Source organism: Pelophylax lessonae (assembly GCF_965119305.1).
Source record: "Pelophylax lessonae genome assembly, chromosome: 2".
NCBI classification, from domain to species: Eukaryota; Metazoa; Chordata; class Amphibia; order Anura; family Ranidae; genus Pelophylax; species Pelophylax lessonae.
Genome location: NC_138769.1, coordinates 34,151,960 through 34,174,931, shown reverse-complemented (window position 1 = coordinate 34,174,931; position 22,972 = coordinate 34,151,960). Strand labels below are relative to the sequence as shown.

General features: G+C 46.3%; 1 protein-coding gene across 1 annotated transcript in view; it reads left to right on the top strand.

Moving 5' to 3' along the window:
* The window catches only part of RCSD1 (RCSD domain containing 1), a 67,743-nt gene that overhangs the window by 4,206 nt on the left and 40,565 nt on the right, over positions 1 to 22,972 (top strand). Inside the window, exon 2 of the mRNA XM_082244603.1 lies at positions 22,610 to 22,711. The gene's annotated coding sequence lies outside the window, so the exon portion shown is untranslated. The remainder of the gene's footprint in view (positions 1 to 22,609; positions 22,712 to 22,972) is intronic.

Here is a 22,972-nt window from a genome sequence, read left to right as displayed (position 1 = left end):
CTCTGACCATCACCTGTAGTATGTCTGCGATCTCTGACCATCTCCTGTAGTATGTCTGTGATCTCTGACCATCTCCTGTAGTATGTCTGTGATCTCTGACCATCTCCTGTAGTATGTCTGTGATCTCTGACCATCTCCTGTAGTATGTCTGTGATCTCTGACCATCTCCTGTAGTACATATGTGATCTCTGACATTCTCCTGTAGTATGTCTGTGATCTCTGACCGTCTCCTGTAGTATGTCTGTGATCTCTGACCATCTCCTGTAGTATGTCTGTGATCTCTGACCATCACCTGTAGTATGTCTGTGATCACTGACCATCTCCTGTAGTATGTCTGTGATCTCTGACCGTCTCCTGTAGTATGTCTGTGATCTCTGACCATCTCCTGTAGTATGTCTGCGATCTCTGACCATCTCCTGTAGTATGTCTGTGATCTCTGACCATCTCCTGTAGCATGTCTGTGATCTCTGACCATCTCCTGTAGTATGTCAATGATCTCTGACCATCTCCTGTAGTATGTCTGTGATCTCTGACCATCACCTGTAGCATGTCTGTGATCTCTGACCGTCTCCTGTAGTATGTCTGTGATCTCTGACCATCACCTGTAGTATGTCTGCGATCTCTGACCATCTCCTGTAGTATGTCTGTGATCTCTGACCATCTCCTGTAGTATGTCTGTGATCTCTGACCATCTCCTGTAGTATGTCTGTGATCTCTGACCATCTCCTGTAGTATGTCTGTGATCTCTGACCATCACCTGTAGTATGTCTGTGATCACTGACCATCTCCTGTAGTATGTCTGTGATCTCTGACCGTCTCCTGTAGTATGTCTGTGATCTCTGACCATCACCTGTAGTATGTCTGTGATCTCTGACCATCTCCTGTAGTATGGCTGTGATCTCTGACTGTCTCCTGTAGTATGTCTGTGATCTCTGACCGTCACCTGTAGTATGTCTGTGATCTCTGACCATCACCTGTAGTATGTCTGTGATCTCTGACCATCACCTGTAGTATGTCTGTAATCTCTGCCCATCACCTGTGGTATGTCTGTGATCTCTGACCATCTCCTGTAGTAAGTCTGTGATCTCTTACCATCACCTGTAGTATGTCTGTTATCTCTAAACCATCTCCTGTAGTATGTCTGTTATCTCTGACCATCACCTGTAGTATGTCTGTGATCTCTGACCGTCTCCTGTAGTATGTCTGTGATCTCTGACCGTCTCCTGTAGTATGTCTGTGATCTCTGACCATCTCCTGTAGTATGTCTGTGATCTCTGACCATATCCTGTAGTATGTCTGCGATCTCTGACCATCTCCTGTAGTATGTCTGTGATCTCTGACCATATCCTGTAGTATGTCTGTGATCTCTGATCATCACCTGTAGTATGTCTGTGATCTCTGACCATCACCTGTAGTATGTCTGTGATCTCTGACCATCACCTGTAGTATGTCTGTGATCACTGACCATCTCCTGTAGTATGTCTGTGATCTCTGACCGTCTCCTGTAGTATGTCTGTGATCTCTGACCATCTCCTGTAGTATGTCTGCGATCTCTGACCATCTCCTGTAGTATGTCTGTGATCTCTGACCATCTCCTGTAGTATGTCTGTGATCTCTGACCGTCTCCTGTAGTATGTCTGTGATCTCTGACCATCTCCTGTAGTATGTCTGTGATCTCTGACCATATCCTGTAGTATGTCTGCGATCTCTGACCATCTCCTGTAGTATGTCTGTGATCTCTGACCATATCCTGTAGTATGTCTGTGATCTCTGACCATCACCTGTAGTATGTCTGTGATCACTGACCATCTCCTGTAGTATGTCTGTGATCTCTGACCGTCTCCTGTAGTATGTCTGTGATCTCTGACCATCACCTGTAGTATGTCTGTGATCTCTGACCATCTCCTGTAGTATGTCTGTGATCTCTGACTGTCTCCTGTAGTATGTCTGTGATCTCTGACCGTCACCTGTAGTATGTCTGTGATCTCTGACCATCACCTGTAGTATGTCTGTGATCTCTGACCATCACCTGTAGTATGTCTGTAATCTCTGCCCATCACCTGTAGTATGTCTGTTATCTCTGACCATCTCCTGTAGTATGTCTGTTATCTCTGACCATCACCTGTAGTATGTCTGTGATCTCTGACCGTCTCCTGTAGTATGTCTGCGATCTCTGACCATCTCCTGTAGTATGTCTGCGATCTCTGACCATCTCCTGTAGTATGTCTGTGATCTCTGACCATCTCCTGTAGTATGTCTGTGATCTCTGACCATCTCCTGTAGTATGTCTGTGATCTCTGACCATCTCCTGTAGTATGTCTGTGATCTCTGACCATCTCCTGTAGTATGTCTGTGATCTCTGACCATCTCCTGTAGTATGTCTGCGATCTCTGACCATCTCCTGTAGTATGTCTGTGATCTCTGACCATCTCCTGTAGTATGTCTGTGATCTCTGACCGTCTCCTGTAGTATGTCTGTGATCTCTGACCATCTCCTGTAGTATGTCTGTGATCTCTGACCATATCCTGTAGTATGTCTGTGATCTCTGACCATATCCTGTAGTATGTCTGCGATCTCTGACCATCTCCTGTAGTATGTCTGCGATCTCTGACCATCTCCTGTAGCATTTCTGTAATCTCTGACCATCGCCTGTAGTATGTCTGCGATCTCTGACCATCTCCTGTAGCATTTCTGTAATCTCTGACCATCTCCTGTAGTATGTCTGTGATCTCTGACCATCTCCTGTAGTATGTCTGTGATCTCTGACCGTCTCCTGTAGTATGTCTGTGATCTCTGACCATCTCCTGTAGTATGTCTGTGATCTCTGACCATATCCTGTAGTATGTCTGTGATCTCTGACCATATCCTGTAGTATGTCTGTGATCTCTGCCCATCTCCTGTAGTATGTCTGTGATCTCTGACTGTCTCCTGTAGTATGTCTGTGATCTCTGACCATCTTCTATAGCATGTTTGCTGTCTTTTTGGAAAATAAAAATTTGATATAAGAGAAAATTCTAATTGTTGGAAATCTCTGCATATGATAATGATCAGTGTGAGGATGGTTGGATGTCCAGGTATGATTGGATTTTGTCTTTCTGGATGGGGGAGGAGGGGGAGTATACATGATTATACGTATAGTGCAGGCAGGAATGGCCTTATACCGTCCATACTATATTTCCTTATTAGGGTTTTGACATCACAAAGGAGACGGGAAATCCTGCCTCATAATCCCCTGTCATCTTGACAACCTAATGGGATTCCGTTCACTTTTTGGCCATCCCAGACTAAACCAATTAGGGGGTCCGATGGACTGGGCTAGGACCAGCTCACATTGGCCGGCTTGAATTTGCTGAATTATTTCCTTCCCTTGTATATGATAGACAAGTTCTGTCTCTAAGTACAAATTCACCAGAAACAAAAATAGTTATCAGTTAAAAAAATCCGATGACTCTTTTGTTGCTTTTACCAATGAAACTAAAATCTTTTTTTTGTTTTCTGCCCATCCCCCATCATTCTAATGCTGTTCTCCTATGGTATAGCTAAGCTCACAGTAACAGTTGTAAGAGTTTTTTTTATTTGAAGGCAACCAGCGGAAATGAGTACATTTCCTCTCGTGTTCAACAAATATTGTGCCACTGGGCTGAAACACGTGTCGCTTCCCACGAACGCATTACCGCTATGAGATCTGTATCGCCACCACCTAAGGGACTCACATTGTGTTCCTTTGTCAGCATGGGCGTCCGCAGAACTTTTTTCAGGGGGGGCATCATTTTAATGTCACCCATGCTTCGCCCCCATAGATTCCCCCTTTAGAGCACGCCAGGCCAGGGTCCCCCATAGACCCCCTTTAGAGCAGGCCAGGCCAGGGTCCCCATAGATCCCCCTTTAGGCTCCGTTCACATGTAGGCGTTTTGGGGCGTTTTGGGGGCGTTTTTCTGCTCTAGGATCAGCTCTCAAAACGCCCAACAAGACAAATCCTATTCATTTCAATGGCCCCTGTTCACATCTGAGCGTTCTGACGCCGTGAGCAAAACGCCCAACGCTCGAAAAAGTACATGAGCTTCTTTTTGGGCAGATTACAGGCGTTTTCCATTGGTCTCTATTCAATCTAAAAACGCCTGCACAAAAAATGCCTGCAAAAACGCCCATAAACGCCTGAAAAAACGCCCATAAAAACGACTGTAATAGCAACGCCAAGATGTGAACGTAGCCTTAGAGCAGGCCAGGCCAGGGTCTCCATAGACCCCCTTTAGAGCAGGATCCCCATAGATCCCCCTTTAGAGCAGGCCATGGTCCCCATAGACCCCCTTTAGAGCAGGGTCCCCATAGATCCCCCTTTAGAGCAGGCCATGGTCCCCATAGACCCCCTTTAGAGCAGGGTCCCCATAGATCCCCCTTTAGAGCAGGCCATGGTCCCCATAGACCCCTTTTAGAGCAGGGTCCCCATAGATCCCCCTTTAGAGCAGGCCAGGGTCCCAATAGATCCCTATTTAGTTTTACCTTTTTACCCATATTCCCTGTGCTACCAGGTTTTCCTGCGCCACCAGGTACTCCAGGCTCTCCCTGCAAACAATATATATATATATATATATATATATATATATATATATATATTTAGCCAATATGACCCCCTTTAGAGCAGGCCAAGATTCCCATAGATCCCCTTTAGAACGGGCCAGGCCCCCATAGATCCTCCTTTAGAGCAGTCCAGGCCAGGATCCCCCATAGATCCCCTTTAGAGCAGGGTCGCCATAGATCCCCCTTAAAGCAGACCAGGCCAGGGTCCCCCATAGATCCGCCTTCAGAGCAGGGTCCCCCATAGATCCCCCTTTAGAGCAGGGTCCCCATAGATTCCCCTCTTAGAGCAGGCCAGGAAATTTCCAGGGGGCGGCGCACTTGCCCCGCCCCCCCTGCAGTCCGGACACCCATGTTTTTCAGGGCTGTATGGGGTACTCTTCCCTGGTTCTCCCCCCCCCCCCCCCCTCCTCATCAATATGGCAATTACATTTTTCAAATAAAACCTTTCTGTTTTTATTAAATTTTTTATTTTTTTCAGATCTAGTGATGTCATCACTGGGTCTATGTGCTTCTCTATGCAATGCAGGCCGATCATGGCTGGTGGGAGGGGCTAGCAAGGTGCTGTGATTTTTTTTCAGGAACTCTGCTAGCCCCTCCCACCAGCTATATTCTGCCTGCATTGCATAGAGAAGCCTCAGTACTCCTCTCAAGGTCGCTCAACCCTGATGCAAGCAGTGGGAGGAGTTATGTTTTTAACTTAGATAGATTATTTTAGATGGATGTGTGTATATATATATATACACATCCTGCGTTTATGAGTTATATGTGTGTCACTTTTTTTTTTTTTTTTCCGGAAGATTTTCCCCCTTAATGACCAGGCCATTTTTTGCGATCCAGCACTGCGTTACTTTAACTGACAATTGCGCGGTCATGCGACGCTGTACCCAAATAAAATTGATGTCCTTTTTTTCCTACAAATAGAGCTTTCTTTTGGTGGTATTTGATCACCTCTGCGATTTTTTTTTTTTTTTTGCGCTATAAACAAAAAAATAGCGACAATTTTGAAAAACAAAACTATATTTTTCACTTTCTGCTATATGACATTCCCAATAAAAAATGTAAAAATCAAAATTTTTCATCCTTTAAGGCCAATTTGTTTTCTGCTACACATTTTTTGTAAAAATAACATCGCAATAAGCGTATTTTGATTGTTTTGCTTTAAAAGTTATCGCGTCTACAAACTACGGGAAAGATTTATGTCATTTTTATTTATTTATTTTTTTTACTAGTAATGGCGGCGATCTGCAATTTTTAGCGGGACTGTGACATTGCGGCGGACAGATTGGACCCCTAACTGACATTTTTGACACTTTTGAGGGGACCAGTGACATTACTACTGTAATCAGTGCTAAAAATATGCACTGTTACTGTAAGGGGAAGGGGTTAACCTAGGGGTGATCAAAGGGTGAAAAATGAGCTTCGGGGGTGCTTTTTAACTGTGGTGGGCGGGACTTGTGAAATGACCATAGAGACCCGTGATCCTATATAGACGGATCACAGGCGCTCTGTGGTCATTCCAGAGAGAAGAACGGTCTGATGTGTTTACAACAGCTGACCGTTCTTCTCTCTCAGCGGGGAGCAATCGCGGGTCCTGTCGATCGGCATCCCCGCTGCCTAGTGGGGGTGGGAACGCGCCGCCGACGATTCGCGCTCGCCCCCCAGCACCACTATCATGAACCGACATATCGACTACGTCGATTTGCGCAGCCGAGACAGTCTGCCGCAGTATATATGCGGCGGGCGGTCGGCAAGTGGTTAAATCAGGGTTCTCAAAGCCCCCCTTATGTCAGATTCTGCAGAACAGCCCTTACATCTGAGGCCCCCCTTACCTTAGTGTACTCACTAAGCAGAAGAGAGAGGAGGGAGGGAGGGGAGAGACTTCAGTCACCTGCCTGCCCCAATGTCGCAGTCCCGCTAAAAATTGCAGATCGCCGACATTACTAGTAAAAAATAAATAAAAATGACATAAATCTTTCCCCCTAGATTGTAGATGTGATAACTTTTTCTTAAACCATTAAAAATACAATTATTGGGATTTTTTTTAACCCAAGATATGTAGCAGAATACAAATTGGCCTAAAAGGAAGTCATTTTTTTTATTATTATTTATTTATTTATTTTTGGAATGTTATATAGCAGAAAGTGAAAATTATTGTTTTTTTTTTTTTTGCAGGATTGTCGCTCTTTTTTTGTTTATAGCGCAAAAAATAAAAAAACACACAGGTGATCAAATGCCACCAAAAGAAAGCTCTGTTTGTGGGGGAAAAAGGACATCAGTTTTGTTTGGGTACAGCGTCGCACGACCGCGCAATTGTCCGTTAAAGTAACGCAGTGCCGAATTGCAAAAAATGGCCTGGTCATTAAGGGGGCAAATCCTTCCGGTCCAGAAGTGGTTAATGGCGCAAAAAATAAAAAAAAAACACACAGGTGATAAAATACCACCAAAAGAAAGCTCTATTTGTGGAAAAAAAAAGACATCAGTTTTATTTGGGTACAGCGTCGCACGACCGCGCAATTGTCTGCTAAAGTAACGCAGTGCCGAATTGCAAAAAAAGGCCTGGTCATTAAGGGGGCAAATCCTTCCGGTCCAGAACTGGTAAAAGGGAAATGCTGGGAGCTGTGCACGATGACTCCCTTACATCAGAGTTCCCCTTTACATCAGAGTCCACAGCGTTCCCCCCTTAAAAAAAAAAAAGCAGTGTACCGCTAAAGCGCTCAGGTTTGGCTTGAAGAAAAGATGGCAACCCTGCTTGACGGGTGGATGCCAGTCTGGAGGAGTGGGCATTCCTAGACAGATTGTATTTGCATGTAGACCACACTATGTGACGTTGAGCCTCCATGATTGAAAGAGCTGTAATCCAAATAATGGAAGAGGCGGGCCAGGGACAGCCAGGCTGGGGAGGAAAGTGGTAGATGATACTGGATGTCCTCCAGCCAGTAAATGAGGCGGGGCTCTATCTGACTTGCTGCAGCTTCTGATGCACACTGTGAGGATCTCACAGTGTGCAGTGAAATCAAAGTAAGCATTTTCAGTACAGGAGAGGAATCTCTACAATTGTGCCGCAGTTGTATTGTAGAAGAGTTAGCGGTCTGCAGGGAAGTGTGTGGCAGCCGGCAAACGGCTTTATATCTGAAGCAATCATGGTAATTATGCAATGGCACCACTGCTACCGGCATTCTCAGCGAATGGGGGATGTTGTTTTTGGCAAGGTAGTTGCAAAAGCAAACATTGTATCATTTAGTGAATGTTTTATATCCCTGATATGATTTTATTATGCTACAACACTTCACCTCCGGAAGATTTACCCCCTTCCACGACCAAGCCATTTTTTTTTTTGCGATGCAGCACTGCGTTATTTTACCTGACATTGCGTTATTTTACCTGCGCTGTCATGCAACGCTGTCCATTAATTACATCTATGTTTTTTTTTGTCCCACAAATAGAGCTTTTTTTTTTTTTTTTTGGTGGTATTTGATCATCTCTGTGTTTTTTTTTTTATTATTATTTTATTTATATATGTATTTATTTATTTATTTATTTTTTTGCGCCAACAATTGTGAAAAAATAAACAAATAATAATTTTTACTTTCTGCTATAAAACACATCTAATGAAAAAAAAAAAATAAAAAAAATTGAATTTCTTCAAAAATTTAGGCCAACTTGTATTCTGCTACATATTTTTAGTAAAAAAAAAAAAAAAAAAAAAAAAAAATCCCAATAAGCGTATATTGATTGGTTGGTTTGTGCAAAAGTTATCGCATCTACAAACTAGGGGATATATACACTAGAATTTATATATTTATTTTTATACTAGCAATGGTGGTGACCAGCGACTTATAGTGGGACTGTGATATTGCGGTGGAGAATTGGACACATGGGGGTTGATTTACTAAAACTGGAGTACTCAGAATCTGGTGCAGTTGTGCATGGCAGCCAATCAGCTTCCAACTTTAGGTAACTCCACGTTTGTTGAGAAAAAAAACATTCCCCTCTGGGTGATCTCTGTACATTGCAAGGATTTTATCAAACGTTGTTGCAGATTTCTACCTTTTGTTATTCTGAAGAAATCGTTGTTTGTTCCTCTGTGCTGGGTGAGTCTAATGGGAGTGGTTTCATAATTATCTATCAGCTGTGGCAGCTGCAGGGCTCTAATGAGGAAATCTGCTGGGCCTGCATCCCTTTAGACGTGTTCCTATTGGGAGTATCTCACCAAAAATGACATTTTTGTTGCAGGGGATGCCAGAAATCTGACTTGTATCTTAGGCAGACTTCTGGGAAAATTGGGGAGCCAATCACACAAGCAGGAAATGATGACTGTGATATTGCGGTGGACAATTGGACACATGGGGGTTGATTTACTAAAACTGGAGCACTCAGAATCTGGTGCAGCTGTGCATTGTAGCCATCAGCTTCTAACTTCAACTTGTTCAATTAAGCTTTGGAAATAAATCCTGGAAGCTGATTGGTTTATATGCAGAGCTGCACCAGATTTTGCTATCTTTGGTTCTAGTAAATACCCTACTAACTTGCACTTTTGACACTTTGTGGGAACCAGTGACACTAATACAGTGCTTTAGTGGCGGCTGGTGCTCAAAATATTTTTGGGGGGGGTGCATAAAGAAAAATGTAATAGGTATTGTTTCGCGGCAAAAACGCAGTAAAGAATTGTGTGAGTTTGAGGTCATGGTACAGGCATTGCACAGGCATGGCACAGATGATGGTATAGGCATGTCACAGGTCATGGTACAGGCATGTCACAGGTCATGGTACAGGAGATGGTATAGGCATGGCACAGGTCATGGTAAGGGCATGGCACAGGTCATGGCACAGGTGATGGTACAGGCATGGCACAGGTGATGGTACAGGCATGTCACAGGTCATGGTACAGGCATGTCACATGTCATGGTACAGGAGATGGTATAGGCATGGCACAGGTCATGGTAAGGGCATGGCACAGGTGATGGTACAGGCATGGCACAGGTGATGGTACAGGCATGTCACAGGTCATGGTACAGGCATGTCACATGTCATGGTACAGGGGATGGTATAGGCATGGCACAGGTCATGGTAAGGGCATGGCACAGGTCATGGCACAGGTGATGGTATAGGCATGGCACAGGTCATGGTACAGGCATGTCACATGTCATGGTACAGGGGATGGTATAGGCATGGCACAGGTCATGGTAAGGGCATGGCACAGGTCATGGCACAGGTGATGGTATAGGCATGGCACAGGTCATGGTACAGGCATGTCACATGTCATGGTACAGGCATGGCACAGGTCATGGTACAGGCATGTCACAGGTCATGGTACAGGAGATGGTATAGGCATGGCACAGGTTATGGTAAGGGCATGGCACAGGTGATGGTACAGGCATGGCACAGATGATGGTATAGGCATGGCACAGGTGATGGTATAGCATAGCACGTTACCTGTGTTCAATGTAATTGGCCTGGCCTGCACTGTCTTATATTGTGTATACTGCTAAGCAGGCTGATGGCCTGGCACTATATATTTATTAATAGTAAATGGCACACAGCGGCCTGGTAAAAGATGGTTCCCAATCCCAACACATCATGGTTCTGGTGGCTGGCATCTATCCTCCAGGAGACTGACTGGCTGGCTGCTGCTGGCTTGGAGAGAGAGGACTCGGAGGAAGAAGAGGTGTCTTGGCTGCCGGGCTGGCAGACAGACTCTGACTGAGTCTGCAAAGTTCCTTATCGCCAGACGGACACGAGTCCGCAGTCCCACTGCCCTCACACAGGAGAGAGAGGAGGGAGGCACTGAGTCTGAGGCCTCACTTCACTTACCTCCGTCTCGACGACCGGACCAAGTCGACTCACACTGCCTTGTGCCTAGCGATGTGCTGATGCTGACGGCCGGGACTACTCTGGAGACGAGACGAGCGACCTCTTCTCCTCTTCTTCCTCCTCGACCACGCGCGCCGTCCCGCTGCTCCTCATCTCTGAGTCCGTCTGACGGCGGGCGGGAAGGTGATGACGTGACGCCGGGACGGTGGGTGACTGCGCACGCAACGCTCCCACGCGACGTCACCCGGGATGTCCTCCTGTATGATTGGTCCAGGCTGGAGTCTGGACCAATCACAGCCAGGACAGCACTACAGTGGGGAGTGTCAGGGCGCATTGCTCTGTGCCCCGATGACCCCCAGAAGGTCGCCAATTGGCACCTCTGCCTGGCGCACATGGGGTGCAAAACCCCACCCCCCCCCCCATAGACCGTAGTAGGTCCGGCGCCCCTAGTGGGCTGCAAATGTTAATTTTTTTTTTTTATTTCTTATTTTTCTTTGGCACAGATTGGGGGGGCGACGCCCCTGCGCCCCCTATGAACCGGCCGCCACTGCAGTGTTCAGTGCAAAAAATATCCACTGTAACGCGCTGCAAAAGCAGGTCTTGCCTACGGTGCCAAAAATTGCCAATAGCACCCCAAGCGCAGGAAGCAGACACACATTTCGTGACCTAATGCACGAAAACTTGCACTGAAAAAATGCCTGAAGCTCCGTGCCCCAAAGGTTTCTTGAGCTACTTTGGGGCATTTGTCCCGTGTAGGGCAGCCCAAACTAATAGGTTGCCCAAGGTGTAACGTGCGTTAACGTGTGAAAAATGCGTTAACTCAAACAAACTTGAGCGGGAATGCGCATTCCTGTCAGGGCCTCCCCCCACAAAAAAAAAACACAGTTTACTATGCTTCAGTTATGAATGAACACAGTGAATGATTGGTACTGATCACTCACAGTGTTCATTAAGGCCCCTTTTACACAGGGAGTCCGTTCAGATCCGCCTGTCCGTTTTTCAGGCGGATCTGAACGGATGCCCTATGCATCTCTATGGGGCATCGGATGTCAGCGGAGACATGTCCGCTGACATCCGATCCGATCCAATCCATCAAAACCGGACGGATGGAAACCCTATTTTCCATCCGTCTGAAGGATGAGAATGGACAAGACGGTCCGATCTCATCCGATTCCCCAATAGAGATGCATGGGGACCCGACAGCTCTGTCTCCGCACACAGCACGGAGACAGAGCTGCCATCCGCCTGCTCAACAGAGGATCGGCGGATGGATCCCCCCGCTGAGAAAAACGGAGTCCGCCTGACGGACTCCCTGTGTGAAAGGGGCCTAAGGGAAGGGGCTGGTAAATGTTATAATGGTTACTGGACCCTTCCCCCGCTCTCCTTCCTGAAGGAACCTGTTGTGTGCTTGCAGCTGCAGGCGTGAAGGAGGCGAGGGACGCAGGCAGCACTGCGGGGTAGAGGAGGGCACACAGGGGGGCCTGGGCAGCAGGGGGAAACATATAATGTACATAGAGGGTGATCGGTGCGGTGGGGGAGGGGATTACTGGGACTGATCCCCTGTATTGCTCTCTCAACCTGCTGCCTGGTCCCCCCTGCTGAACTGGGCCCCATACATGATGACCGGGGGTACCCCTTATCCACGGCCCTGGCTACAGTTGCCAGGAAATGACAGTACTAAACCAGAAATTATGAAAAGCCTATCCTTTATTCTGATGTGCGCCAGGAACCCCATGGAGAGTGCTGACAGGTGGAGGGGAGGGAGACCAGCGAACGACCGTATGCTGGTTCCCATTACTTAGTAAGAACCTGGAAGCAACCTGCATTACATCACTTCAAGGTTCAGCTGCCACTTTCCCTGGTGACTGAGGCCAAGGAAGAAGCAAATGGAAGGCAATATGCTTTCCATTAGCTACAATGAAGAGCAGGATAGACATCAGGGTTTTTAAAGAGTTAAAGGTATCATTGCAAGTCATTTAGCAATTCTTTTGTGTGTCCCGAGATATCCACGAAGTGCGTGTTGAAATGCACAATTGGCTCGAAGTGTGACACACTTTAACATAAATCCGTAAATGGCTTATTCACACTCTTCTGGCCTCCAATGAGCTCGAATTAGTGGCGGCTTTCAGATGATTAGTGCCTGATCAGCCACTTGACAGCCTAATGAGTAAACCCTTAAAGCTCCGCTCACCCTGTCTACAGCCAGATATTAGACATGATAGTCTCCTCGCTGGATGCAGGTATCAGGGAAGTGAAACGCTGAAGCGCCGTTCTTATATATTTACCAGGACCATTGTACTTGGCTAAGATTACACTAAGCATCCAATCATATACAATACATAAGGGGACTGGAGCCTACCCATTTCTATGTTTGAGGGGATCACACCCACTTCCAGGCTCAGAAGGATCCTACCTATTTCCAACTTGGTGGTGTCCTACCCATTTCCAGGCTTGGTGGGATCCTACATATTTCCAGCCTTGGTGGTTTCTTACCCATTTCCTGACTTGGTGGGATCCTACATATTTCCAGGCTTGGTGGGATCCTACATATTTCCAGGCTTGGTGATGTCCTACCCATTTCCAGGCTTGGTCGGATCCTACACATTTCCAGGCTTGGTGGTGTCCTACTTATTTCCAGGCTTGGTGGTGTCCCACCCATTTCCAGGCTTGGTGGTGTCCCACCCATTTCCAGGCTTGGTGGAATCCTATCTATCTCTGGGCTTGGTGGGATCCTACCTATTTCCAGGTGTAGTGTGAGCCTACCCATTTTCAGGCTTGATGTGATCCTACCCATTTCCAGGCTTGGTGGTATCCTACCCATTCCCAGGCTCAGCAAGATCCTATACATTTCCAGACTTGGTGGGATCCCGCTCAGCAGTATCTTGCCAAATTCAAGGCTTGAAGGGATCCTACAAATTTACAGGTGTAGTGGGAACCCACCCAGTTTTAGGTTTAGTGTGATCCTACCCATTTCCAGGCTTGGTGGGATTATTCCCATTTTCAGGCTGGGTTGAATACTTCCCATTTTCAGGCTTAGCAGGATCCTGCCCATTTCCAGGCTTGTGGAATCCTATCCATTTCCTGGCTTAGCAGTATTCTACTTATTTCCAGGCTTGGAGGGATCCTACCCATTTCCAGGTCTGGTGGGAGCCTACCAGTACCTACAGTGGTTTTAGGCTTAGTGGGATCCTACCCATTTCTAGGCTTGGTGGGATCCTACCCATTTCCATGCTTAGCAGGATCCTACCCATTTCCAGGCTTAGCGGGATCCTACATATTTCAAGGCTTGATGGGAATCCACCAGTGCCATCTTAAGAGCATTAAAGGGCCCCGGGTAATGCAGTGCACTGGGGCCCTGCCTACACAATCACCCACGAGAATAAAAATGCAAATTATTGATAAGGCGATATTTATTGGTACAGCAGTGCCAGGCTATTGACAGCTTCCAAGTTCAGCGGCTGGATCCGGTGAACACACACACGGACGGGAGTCAGACTTGACTGTCCTGTGTGTGCCTGTTCCCGCGGAGGTGGACAGGCATTCCTGTAGTTTGTGGGCTCTCCCTCCATGGTTCAAGTGGCCTGACAGCAGCTCGGGGCCGACAGGCACTTACCACCTGCTAAGTTTGGAGGCAGGATGATGCACACGGGAATCGGGACTAGCGCTTGGTTGGGGCTGGGTCGCTAAACAGGTGGGGCCCCCCAGGCCCATTTGGTAAGATGGCCCTGGAATCCACCCATTTCCAGGCTTGGTGGGATCCTACCCATTTCCAGGCTTGGTGGGATCCTATCCATTTCCAGGCTTGGTGGGATCCTACACATTTCCAGGCTTGGTGGGCTCCTACCTATTTCAAAGCTTGATGGGAATCCACCCATTTCCAGGCTTGGCAGGATCCTACCCATTTCTAGGCTCAGCGGGATCCTACCTATTTCCACGCTTGGTGGGATTCTACCTATTTCCAGGCTCAGCAGGATCCTATCATTTTTGCAGGCTTAGCAGGATCCTACCTATTTCCATTCTCAGCAGCATCCTACCCACTTCCAGGCAGTGTGGGATCCTACCCATTTCCAGGCTTGGTGGGATACTACCCACCCATTTCCAGGCTTAGCAGGATCCCATCAGCGGCGTGTCAAAAAATTAGTGGGCCCATGTGCAAGATCAAAAGTGGGCCCTAGGCATGGGGAAAAATAAAAATGGGCCATAGTTTAGTGTATCCATATTAATGGCTTGCGGGTTTATATTTTCACTGCTATGGAAACACTGACTGTGTTCCTATAGTCGGGAGACTCCCCATACGCGGGGCACAGTGTGCGTTTATTTGTTATTTCATGTGCACTTCTGAGCTCGACATCTACAGATAATTCAGGAAGGATTGTGTAATCTTCATTACAAAATGTCTCTCTTGGCTTTTGTCAGATGACCGAAGATTGTTCCATAGACGGAGATTAGGCCTTTATCTGACGCACGGTGATAACTTTCACAGAGCTGGAATGAAAGTGAATTTGGCAGCTGTAGGACGGCCTGATGGAGAGTTGGGAAAGAGAATAAAGGGAGTTGTGAGAAAACAGTGTTAAAATCAGGACTGGAAGGGAAAAATATTTTATGAGGGCCCCTTCCAGGGGTGTAACTACAGATCGTGGGGCTCCTAGCATAATGGGGACCTAGCATAATGGGGACCTCCCTACTGTCGCTGATCTTAAAGTATGTCTATGTCGGGGAGAGGTAGAAGGAGAGCTGTCAGTAGTCAGAACATTACTAGGGAGCTGTGCACAGAAGTTGTCAGGGAAGAATAGGGACATCAGCAGTGTTGGGGTAGTTGCTCAAAAAATGTAACTAGTTACTTCTGTAAATTGTAATGAGATTACTAGTTACTGCATTTGAAAAGTAACTTCACTACTTATTACTTTACCTTACTCTTTCTTAATTGACCGTGTAGAACTGGGGTCCTCAAATTTTTTAAACTGGGGGCCAGTTCACAGGCCCTCAGACACTGCTGGGGGCCGGACTATAGTTTGAAAAAAAATACGAACAAATTCCAATGCGCACATTTATTTGTAGTGCACAAAAAAACAATACAATATTTATTGTTTTATCTATATATATATGACCACAGCGTGCCCCCTTTCAATGCCAGAGTGACCACAGCGTGCCCCCTTTCAATGCCAGAGTGACCACAGTGTGCCCCGTTTCAATGCCAGAGTGACCACAGTGTGCCCCCTTTCAATGCCAGAGTGACCACAGTGTTCCCTCTTTCAATGCCAGAGTGACCACAGTGTGCCCCGTTTCAATGCCAGAGTGACCACAGCATGCCCCCTTTCAATGCCAGAGTGACCACAGTGTGCCCCCTTTCAATGCCAGAGTGACCACAGTGTGCCCCCTTTCAATGCCAGAGTGACCACAGTGTGCCCCCTTTCAATGCCAGAGTGACCACAGTGTCCCCTCTTTCAATGCCAGAGTGACCACAGTGTGCACCCATGCAATGCCAGAGTGACCACAGTGTGCCCCCAGATTGACCACAGTGGGCCCCCAGATTGACCACAGTGTGCCCCCTTTCAATGCCAGAGTGACCACAGTGTTCCCTCTTTCAATGCCAGAGTGACCACAGTGTGCCCCGTTTCAATGCCAGAGTGACCACAGCATGCCCCCTTTCAATGCCAGAGTGACCACAGTGTTCCCTCTTTCAATGCCAGAGTGACCACAGTGTGCCCGTTTCAATGCCAGAGTGACCACAGTGTGCCCCCTTTCAATGCCAGAGTGACCACAGTGTCCCCTCTTTCAATGCCAGAGTGACCACAATGTGCACCCATGCAATGCCAGAGTGACCACAGTGTGCCCCCAGATTGACCACAGTGGGCCCCCAGATTGACCACAGTGTGCCCCCTTTCAATGCCAGAGTGACCACAGCGTGCAGAGACTGCCAGAGATACCAGTGCACTTACCTGCAGTGGCGGGTGTCTTCTCCTCAGTCCCCCCCCTCCTCGAGTCCTCCCGCCTCCTCCTAAGCCACACGATCCCCCGCCTCCTTGAGTCCTCCCGCCTCCTCCTAAGCCACACGATCCCCCGCCTCCTTGAGTCCTCCCGCCTCCTCCTCGGCCACATGATCCCCCGCCCGCGCGAGATGTCAACGGCTTGGGTAACGCAGGAAAGCGCGTTACTAAAGACGAGTAAAGTAATGTAGTTAGCGATGTTATGAATGTAACGCGTTACGTTACTGCGTTACCAAAAAAAGTAACGCAGTTACTGTAATGCGTTACATTGTAATTCGTTACCCCCAACACTGGACATCAGTGCAGGGAATAAACTTTAACCTTAATTTTTTATCTAACTAGGGCCACTGATAAGGCATTACAACCAGTCCTGTTGTACCGGGCCCAGCCCTATCAGCTTAACAGGGGGGCCCGGGCACCTTTACACCTCATTTCTGCAAAATAACAAACAGAGCATTCCAAAGCCCTGTAGGAGCAGAAATCTCAATATTATCAGATGCTTTGAAGGCTAGAGGAGAGATTTATGACGTCTGTTATTCTCCCTGATGTAACTTCAGAGATCATATGTCCTATGTAGGATCGTATGTCTCTGTGGTTACATCACAAGCCACGCCCCGTTTACAGTTAGAATCACGCCCCTAGGGACACACTTAACCCCTTGATCACTAATAAAGTTAATCTTTTCCCTGCCAGTGTCATTTTTATAGTAACAGTGCATATGTATAGCACTGATTACTGTTGTAATGTCACTGGTACCCCCAAAAGTGTCAAAAATGTCAGTCAGGGGTCCGATCTGTCCGCCGCAATGTCACAGTCCCGCAAAAAAAATCTCAGATCGCCGCCATTACTAGTTAAAAAATAAATAAATAAAAATGACATAAATCTTTCCCTTAGTTAGTAAACGCAATAACTTTTGCGCAAACCAATCAAAATACGCTTATTGCTATTTTTTTTTACCAAAAATATGTAGCAGAAAACAAATTGGCCTAAAATGTTAAAAAATTTTGATTTTTACTTTTTTTTGGGGGGAATTTCATATAAAAAAATGTGAAAAATATTGTTATTTTTTCAAAATTCTTTTTTTGTTTATAGCGCAAAAAATAAAAATTGCACAGGTGATCAAATACCACCAAAAGAAAGCTCTGTTTGTGGGAAAAAAAGGACGTCAATTTCATTTGGGTACAGCGTCGCACGACCGCGCAATTGTCAGTTAAAATCACGCAGTGCCGAATCGCAAAATAGGGCCTGGTCAGGAAGGGGGTAAAATCTTCCGGGGCTTAAGTGGTTAAAGTGCCGCAGAATTTCTTGTGACCGGGTCTTGGGCTGGCCATACATTATACAATTTTCTCATTCAATTTCCTTTAGATTTACCTTTAACCTTCCTAGCGGTATTCCCGAGCGTGACTCGGGGGTTAGATTTTAGAGCCAAAAGCGGTAACCCCGAGCCACACTCGGGGTACCGCTAGGAAGATCGCTGGATCCTGGTAGAGGTTTTACTTACCTTTTCTCCGGGATCCAGCGATGTATGCGGGCGGTATGCGGCGGCGGAGCTTCCTCCCGATCGTCTGCGAGCCCCGGCTTCCGTCTCCGGCGACGTGACATCCGCCGGGGGGGGGTGGAACCGGCGGCAAATTCAAATGTAAAACACACCAAACACACTGATACAATGCAAAATAAAAAAAAATCACATTATATTGCCCCCCCAGTGCCCTTTCCTGCAGTTTTACTGTACTTTTTATGTAAATATATGTATATATATATATATATATATATATATATATATATATATATATATATATATGCATATATATATATATATATATATATACAGTATATATATATATATATATATATATATATATGTATATACATATATATATATATATATATATACACACGTGTGTATATATATATATGTATATATATATATATATACATAATTCTTGTGAATGAGCAGCCCAAACCAACTGTATACATTATATATATATATATATATATATATATATATATAATATATGTATACATACATATATATATATATATATATAATATATATAATAAATGTATACAGTTGGTTTGGGCTGCTCATTCACAAGAATTACATGCAAAATAATGGTACCGCTTTCAGCACCTAAAATCCAAAAGAATCATACCGCTAGGGAGGTTAACTATGTAGTATAAGAGCTTGCCTGATTGCATTCAAATTGAAAGTGTCTAGAAGGTTTGACCTCATATAATAAGGTTTTGGTAAATCTAAAGGAATATTGAATAAGAAAATTTGTATAATGTATGGCCAGCCTTAATTCAGCTGTCATTGTTATAAAGGGAAACTTACAGACCAAAGGAAGAATCTCATTGGCTGTTGTGGGCCATAAAAACACTTATCTACTAAGATGCTGAACATAATAAAGCAATTTCGTCTTCATTCTTTTTTTTTTATATTTGCCTGTAACAATGATTTTGCATCCTTCCTGCCTTACATTCTGTGTCATGGGACGTGACATCTGCTGGTGTGGTAAAGATCAGCCTTTTGGCCCTTAGCACAGATGGGATGACAGTCCCAGTTCTCTGTGATGTTTAGCAGCTCTGAGGCCTCTGTAGAGTGTCTGAGAAATCGCAGCTCTCTGCGGCAGAATAAAAGCAGAGCGGCTTGCTTTAGACAGCCCTGCATTCTGAGAATTTCCCACGAGGGGCTGTTCCATTTCCCATTATATACTAAGTACAGGGAGATAAGTTTTATTTGCCGGAATGAAATCTCTGGGGGGACTGAAATAGATTAACGCAAAACCTCCATTGGCCCTCTTATCAATGAGGCAGGATACAGGAAACAGATGTCGTTCCTTATTTACTAAAGTGTCTGAAATGCGTACTGTGTACTGCTCTATAACTGGTTAATCAGACAATGGTTGTTTAGGTGTTTCTGGAGGTCATTGATGACTAGATGTCCAGACATAAATTTTGCAGCGTCGGTATAGTTCTGTTGACTTTACAAAAACACTTTGATTCGTTTGCTAGCCAAATAATTTTTTATAAAGAAGTGTGACTTTTATTTTTATTAAGGAGTTCTGTTGCCAGGGGACAAAGTACACAAAGTAGTCTTTTGCTCCATCTTCCTATGTGCTGTGTTGGGTTAGGGTGAGGTTGAAAAGGGTGCCCCGCACACCAGCTTGACCCCTCCACCGGGCCTACAATGTTGGCCTCAAGTAGGGACCATTGGTTGTTTGGCCTCTTCCTAGAATATGGCCGAGCATGTATTGCTCTTTTGGATTCTTCATACCTGACCACATTGGCACAGTTCCTTGTATCTACTGATGGACTTTCCATGGGTTCCTGGCTAAGCCCCTCATCCTTTAGGCTGGGTTCACACTGTTGCGGCCGCGGGTTCATGCCTGGGGTCCGTTGCGTCCAGTGGTGTATTTTTGGTTTGTGCTGCCCTAGGCAAGACTAAAATTGGGCGCCCCCTCCTATGTAAATTTGCCCCACTCCTTCCTTTTTAATGGATGGGACTCCCACCAAAATTGAAAGACTACAACTCTCTGCATGAACCCCTGAGAGCTCAGGAGAGGGGGTGAGAGAGAGAGAGGAGGGATGAGAGAGAGGAGAGACGGGGTGTGTGAGGGAGAGGGGGGCTTAGAGAGAGGGTTGAGGAGGTGAGTGAGGGAGAGAGGGGGGATGAGATAGGGAGAGAGGGGGGAATGAGATAGAGAGAGAGGGGGGATGAGAGAGAGAGGGGGGATGAGAGAGAGAGAGAGGGGGGTGAGAGAGAGGGGGAGGGATGAGAGAGGGGATTAGAGACAGAGAGGGGGGTGAGAGAGAGAGAGAGAGAGAGGGGAGATGAGAGAGAGGGGGATGAGAGAGAGAGCGAGAGAGAGGGGGGGTGAGAGGGGGGGTGAGAGAGAGGGGGATGAGAGAGGGGGGGAAAGAGAGAGAGAGGGGGGATGAGAGAGAGAAAGGGGGGATGAGAGAAAGAGAGAGGGGGATGAGAGAAAGAGAGAGGGGGTGAGAGAGAGGGGGGGGGGGTGAGAGAGAGGGGGGGTGAGAGAGAAGGGGGTTGAGAGAGAGAGGGGGTGAGAGAGAGAGAGAGAAAATGGGGGTGAGAGATAAAGATAGAGAGAGAGAGAGAGAAGGGTGAGAGAGAGAGGGGGGTGAGAGAGGCAGCTCTAGCAATCAGTGGCCAATAGAGTCTAAGGTGGAGGGGGGGGTTGCTTTTGTGACGCCCCCCTGCAAAGTGCTGCCCTAGGCCTGGGCCTTGTCAGCTTAGGCCAAAATACAGCACTGCTTGCGTCCCTGTTTACTGTTTCAGGTGTGAATCAGGTCCGAATTTTTGCCTGTATTCAGGCCTGAAACGGAGCCAAAGACACACAGGATTCTTTGTGTGTGTCGCCACAGCCGCCTCGGAGCTGTGTAAACCCACTCCATTGAAAGCCGGTCACACTCTCCTTTCATGCGAATTGGATGCAGAATTGGACGCATCAGTGTGAACTCAGCCTCAAATATGTTATTGTCGTAATGTTCTTGTTTACTCAATATGATGACAGTGCCATTCGGCACTCGCATTTGTTACATTATAATAATTTTATTGTTATTTAAAAAATGAAAAAAAAGATTGAAACAGAAAAGGGTTCCCCTCCTCTGCTCTCCTCTGGTGCCTTTACACACTTTCCCTTCCTTGCTTGCTCTCCTCTGGTGTCGTTACACACCTTCCCTTCCTTACTTGGCTCCTCTGGTGTCTTTACACCCCTTCCACTCCACCACTACCTTTGTGCTGGCTGACTGTCAGCTCAGACAGGGCACCCCTCCTACCTACATGGCTGTCCAACAACATATCTAGCAGGGGGACTTTTCTCCATCTTCAAGTACTTGTCCTAGACAAGCATCTCACTAGAAGTGTAAGGGGAGGAGGGGTTGCCAGCTAAAATGTTCCAGGGAAGAGGGCAAGTGCTTAGGGACAGAGAAAAGTGCCATATGTCAAAGCAGCCGCCCCTTTGCTTGATGCATTGCTGGATGGCTCTGTGGGGAGGGTGCTCTGTTTGACCTTACAGCTAGACCTAGACAGCGCATAGGAAGGGAAGTGGTGTAAAGACACTAGGAGAGAGTAGGTAAGTATAGAAAGATGTGTAAAGGCACCAGGGGAGACCAACCAATGAAGGGAAGGTGCGTAAAGGCATCAGAGGAGGCCAAGTAAGGAAGTGGAGGTGCGTAAAGGCACCAGAAGTGGCCGAGTAAAGAAGGTTAGGTGTCTAAAGGCACCAGAGGTGACCAAGTTAGGAAGGTAAGGTGCGTAAAGGCACCAGAGGAGGTCAAGTAAGAAAAAGAAGGTGCATAAAGGCACTAGAGGAGCCAAGTAAGGAAGGGAAGGTTCGTAAAGGTACCAGAGGAGACCAAGTAAGGAAGGGAAGGTGCGTAAAGGTACCAGAGGAGACCAAGTAAGGAAGGTAAGGTGCGTAAAGGCACCAGAGGAGGTCAAGTAAGAAAAAGAAGGTGCATAAAGGCACTAGAGGAGCCAAGTAAGTAAGGGAAGGTTCATAAAGGCACCAGAGGTGAACAAGTAAGGAAGGGAAGGTGCATAAAGGCACACAGTAGAACAAGTTAGGAAAAAAAGGTGCCTAAAAGGGACCAGAAGTGACCAAGTAAGGAAGGGAAGGTGCAGAAAGGCACCAGAGGTGACCAAGAAAGAGAAGGTTCCTTAAAGGCACCGGAGGTGACCAAGTAAAAAAAAGAAAGGTATAGAAAGGCACCAGAAGGTAACAAGTAAGGAAAAGAGATGCATATATGAAACGAAGGAGACCAAGTAAAGATGGTGCGTAAAAGAACCAGAGAATGTCAAGTAAGGGAGGTAAATTATGTAAAAGCATGAGATGATAACAATGAAGGAAGGGAAGACATGTAACAGCACCAGACGTTTCTCCTTATTCTAGTGATCTTCACTGTGTGGCCCTGCCCAAAGCCACATGGCATTTTCAAGGCTAACGTTCCACTGGCATGCCCACTGTGTCTCCATTCATTCTCATAGGTGAGCCTCCAGCCAAAAGCTATTTCCCTCCACTTTAGAAAGATTTTTCTCGCACTTCCTGTTGTGTCTTCAGGTCAGGAAGTAAAGGATTTTAACCCCACTCTATACAAAACTAAAAAAAAAAAGCGTTGGTGTTTAGATACACTTTAATGTACTTTATAGCAAGAATGTACAGTAAATGTTTTTTAACCAGTATATATTTGTCATGTTTCTTTTTCAGGGGAAGTCAGGGGAGAGCAGCCCAGCCGAAGAGGCAGCACCGCCATCCGTTGCTAGACTTGCTGGGTTATTTGGTGACAGGGTCAACAGCCCCAGGAAAGAGGTGACTACACTTACTCCAGTACGTTCTCTTCTAGTAATCAGAAGTGATGTAGTAAATTCTGTTTTGCATTCCATTGTATCCACGCTAGGCACCAGCAATTCCTGTATTTGCACAGCAGAGAACTGCTCTAATTGCTCCAATTATTGAAGCTAGCAATGGTAAATGACTTCTGGAGATCATGTGTTTGCTTGGTGATGGTGGGGCAACACACACACTATATTACCAAAAGTATTGGGACGCCTGCCTTTACACACACATGAA